This window comes from Etheostoma cragini, chromosome 10, assembly GCF_013103735.1.
Source record: "Etheostoma cragini isolate CJK2018 chromosome 10, CSU_Ecrag_1.0, whole genome shotgun sequence".
NCBI lineage: Eukaryota > Metazoa > Chordata > Actinopteri > Perciformes > Percidae > Etheostoma > Etheostoma cragini.
The window spans coordinates 7628903-7633943 of record NC_048416.1 but is presented as its reverse complement, the minus strand read 5'-3'; positions in this window follow the sequence as shown (position 1 = coordinate 7633943).

The following is a 5041-nucleotide window of genomic DNA, read 5'->3' as shown; positions in this document are numbered from 1 at the left end:
CCAAAAACAACTTGGCGGCGAATGGTGGAACTGGAACGTAACGGTGCAGGCTGGAACACGTGGAATTCAGCACGACGTCGCTCGGCCAGCTTCGTCAGTGCTTTGGCCCTCACCGGTCTCCCCTTTTCTCCACCAGCTTGTTCTCTGGCACTTTGGATCGTGTGCTGTTGTTGCTAATTTCCCCTTAGAATTCTGAGATCGGGCACGGAGTCCGGGTCTCCTTCGTCATTCCATGACCTATGGGCTTACCCCATTGTTGGCTTCCTTACTTTTGGGGGCTTGAATGGTCTCAAGTCTTACTCATTTACTCAAACACAGCAGTAGAAGATATCTTAAATAAAGAAAGTCAGACACTCTGCTCCAGAATCAAGCATTCCCCCCACACCAGTGCCATCGTTTTAGCCACAACGTTGAACTACACTCCAGCTGAGAAACTTCTTACGCATCACAAGACGCAATCATCAACGGTCTTGCCCAGCAGTCTCTCAGCCTACTTAACTGGCTGGAATTGCTTTAAGGCACATTAAGCCACATATCGGATTCCGTTACCCTCTGTGGACGTTACGTCAATCTGCAATTTCATAACCAGTGCCCATTCCATTCAATGTTTTTCAGCTTTCGAGGGGTTCAGATGTTGCACCGACTTCATCCGTCTATAATCCTTCTCGTCATCCCCGGTTTATCAGACATCACCATTCGTACCTCAAACTCTCTCCTATTCACACTTAGAAGTTTCCTTCCCCATTCGTCTTCCACCTCAGCTCCTACCTCAACCCTACTAGCCAGCCATCACATACATCAGCTCCAGGCCCGCCGCCAAGGCACCTTCACAACACCCGCTTTCACTATTCCAAAATGGCCACTTGACTTTGGTTTCAGAAACAGCATTCTCTGCATTTCAGTTATGTCACCCAAACATTTCCACATCGTCATGGCATCCACAGTTGCAAGATCAGGCATCTGTCATCAAACCATTCAGTTTCCGGGCTGCAGGTCATCCCAGGCACACCAGTCTTACATTTACAAACAATCTCTACCATTTCAGTCAAGCCCACGCACAACGCAGTTTTACACAATTTGACACTTTTGGGGGTCTGTAAACTATTCGGGCGAAAACTGCTTCTGAGACGGAACCCCCACCCTGAGTCTCTTCCACCCGGTCATCACACATCCTCCCAGACCAGCCATCAGACGTCATCCACATCAATTTTGCACATTCATAATGTTTATTTGCACATTCATAATGTTCATAAAATCTTTAACTAACACATGGTTGTGCCGTGGTCCATGCTAGTGAAATGGAGTTAATTTGTTAACTAAGGTTCGGGAGCAGGGCCACGCCTAAACCACACCTCTAATCACCAGACAAACCTACATATACAGTGCTGCGCAGCCAGACTCGTGTCTCTGATTGCTTGACCCACCCTCCCTTTCCCTCTCCTTCATCCACCTTCCCTTCCTGTTGCACTTCTCTCTCTTGTCTCTTCTAGGTACTGTCTGGGGGTCTGTAAACTATTCGGGCGAAAACTGCTTCTGAGACGGAACCCCCACCCTGAGTCTCTTCCACCCAGTCATCACACATCCTCCCAGACCAGCCATCAGACGACATCCACATCAATTTTGCACATTCATAATGTTTATTTGCACATTCATAATATTCATAAAATCTTTAACTAACACATGGTTGTGGCATGGTCCATGCTAGTGAACAGTTATTTATTCACATTTTAGGATATATTCCTACTCCACTACATGTTTAACTATTTACAATTTTTTTCCAGACATTTCTAATGACGGGCTAGCAGGTAGATCAAGGCCGCACACATGTCCCGTGTGGCATTCCCCGGTAAATGTAGCACTGACAAGTCTTTGTAATTCCAAATGGAACGTGCCCTTGATTGACGGTAGTTATATTTTCTTTGTTTCTGTCCATTCACAGGTTCCCTGTACGGAGTGATGAAGCTGATTGGTGTCTGCAAACAAGGATATCCACCATCTCCCAGGATAAAGTATTCATTGGGTGGCCAGATAAAAGAAATTGTTTTTTAAGATGTGGGTGTTGTGTACAGAACCTAGATAGCCTACAAAAACATTCATGAACTGAACTCAGATGTTGGAAGGCTTAATGGGTACGTGCTTTCTCATAAAATCATTTGCAGTGTTTCCTTTAGGATTTGTTTTAGCAGTGGGGGCATGTGTGTTCAAACACCCCCCCAATCTCCATAGATACTCCAGCAGTTTAGTTTAAAAGAATTTGTCTACATTTTAAGATTTGTGGCAGACTAAGATAAACAGTAAGACTACAAACTGACAGCTTTTGTTATAGCTTATCAAGTAGAGTAGAGTAGAGATGTGTTTGTGTTAACAGCGCAATGGATGAGAGTGGAGTGCCAGAGAGAACAGACTGAAATATATCACTTCCTACATGTGTATGCATGTAGACCAGTGAGTTGGTATTGACACATATTAACTTAGGTTTTATTGGAGCCTACTTGCTGAAATGAGTGTAGCGGTATTTTTTTCCAGTCAGATGCATGTGCTGCGTGTTATAACACACCTCTGTTGTGTGTGTGCACAGTGTGGGCATCACTGTATGGCCATACAATTATAATAACCTCATCCACATTGTCAAAACCATTAAGATATTGAGCAATTACAGTGAAAATCATTCAGATACCAGGAGCCTATGATTTACTGTAGCCATCCTAACAACACATCTACCTGAACGCCTTTTTCTAGTCTCTTGTTTCACTCTCCACAATGCTGTCTTTGGGCAAAATGTCACGTGAGATTGATGACAGCTAGCCACCCTGTTTTTGTTTCTTGTAATGTTAGCCATTGTTATTTCTCTTAATACCTTGATTTTGGTGTGTGCATTTTAAAGCCATCTCCCGCAGTGATGTTATTGGTGGAGCTATTCATTTAATAATTGACTCGGAAGAAAGAGAACGTTTTGACAATAAACCACATGAACACAACAGTATGTGGAGTTAAACTAGACGGGCCCAATAACTTGTTGTCAAATTGCAATGTGGGCTGCCAACGAGGGGAGGGGGGCTGCATTATGTCGGCAGGATCAATTAAAAGTTAACTGTGATAGCTGCTATTGCAGCACATCAGCACACTGAATTACCAATTCCACTTTAGCAAATCTGACTCTTCTATTCATGAGTGACCACAGCTGAAGTTTCACAGCATGAAAAATGTTGCAGTCCATTGTATCCCAGCATGAAAGCTGATCTAAACACTGCTAAAAAAAAGGATTTCTTGCTTCTTGCTTTGCTGCTTGCTCCTGCCTCTGCTTGCATATTTTTGCTGATAATCTTGCTTTTCCTCTGAGAGAAACTATGAGCAGCGGGTTATAGGTCCAGGATAACCAGAATCTCCTTTTATGAGAGATAGTTTTTTGCTCTGAATCAATAACTGCTTGATTTTCCAGGTTTGCTACAAATTCAACAGTTGTGAAAATTTACTGAGCACAAAGAGAAGCATTTTGAGACAACAAAAGACAAGAAGAGATGCCAAAAGAAGTAGGTCTGAAGCCACTTGGAAAACAATTCTAAATATCATAAGTAAGAACTCTGTCCTGATCAAGTCCTGTGCCGGCATTAAGGCACAGCTCTGAAGCAGTTTCAGTCATATCTGACAGACAGGTCTTTTTCTTTAAACCTCTGGCCTTTACTCAAATAAAGCCCCGATTGAAATCGGGGTGCCTCAAGGCTCAATTTTAAGCCCAGTCTTGTTCTCGCAGAATGCCCTTGGCATCTATCTTCCTAAAATACAACATTTCCTTTCACTGCTTTGCCGACGTTCAGATTTACCTACCTTTGAATACCAAAACAAACTCAGTTGAAGCTCTGAGAAAATGCCTACATAACGTTATAAAGACTGGATATCACTACATTTTTACAACTTAAATGCCAAAAAACTGAAGTTGTAATTTCGGGGGAGTCTGATGTCTTTGGTTTTACAGTGCTCTTGGTCCAATATCCTCAAACTGCTGCCCATTTGTAAAAAGTCTTGGTGTTTTTATTGACAGTTCTTTTAAACTCGATAAACAGATTAGCTCAAAAAAGCTTCTTCAGCTCAGACTTCTTAGGAGGGTCAAGTGTTACCTGCCCAACAGCCAACTGGAAACAGTTGTGCATGCCCTGATCACAAATTGCCTGGACTACTGTAACTCATTGTACTATGGCCTTGATCAGTCTTCAGTTTGCCGATTACAATTAGTTCAGAATGCGGCTGCACGCCTGTTGACAGGAAAAAGGCACAGTCACCCCTGTACTGTCGTCTCTCCACTGGCTGCCTGTCTTATTTAGAATCCATTTTAAGATCTTATTGTTTGTTTTTAAATCTCTTAATGGGCTGGCACCATCATATTTATCTGAAATGATTTTGCACACTCCAGACAGAAGAGCACTTAGGTCCGCTGACCAGTTGCTCTTAGACTGTCCCAGATCCAGACTGAAAACCAGAGGAGACCGAGTTTCCTCAGTGGCAGGTCCTAAGCTATGGAACTCTCTCCCTCTGAGAGTTTTAAATCACTTTTAAAAACTCATCTTTTTCGCACTGGCTTCTAACATAAGCTGAGCTGTAACATTTCATTGTTATTGATTTGAGTAAAGGTTTTATCTGTTGCCTGTTTTTTATTGTTTTTGGCATATTCTGTTTTTTCGGTTATTTATTAGGATTTTATCTTATGTTATCTACAGTGGTGTGAAAAAGTGTTTGCCCCCTTCCTCATTTCCTGTTCCTTGCATGTTTGTCACACTTAAGTGTTTCGGAACATCAAACCAATTTAAACAATAGTCAAGGACAACACAAGTAAACACAAAATGTAATTTGTAAATGAAGGTGTTTATTATTAAAGGTGAAAACAAATCCAAACCATCATGGCCCTGTGTGAAAAAGTGATCGCCCCCTAAACCTAATAACTGGTTGGGCCAACCTTGGCAGCAACAATTGCAACCAAGCGTTTGCGATAACGTGCAAGGAGGCTTTTACAGCGTCCTGGAGGAATTTTGGCCCACTCATCTTTGCA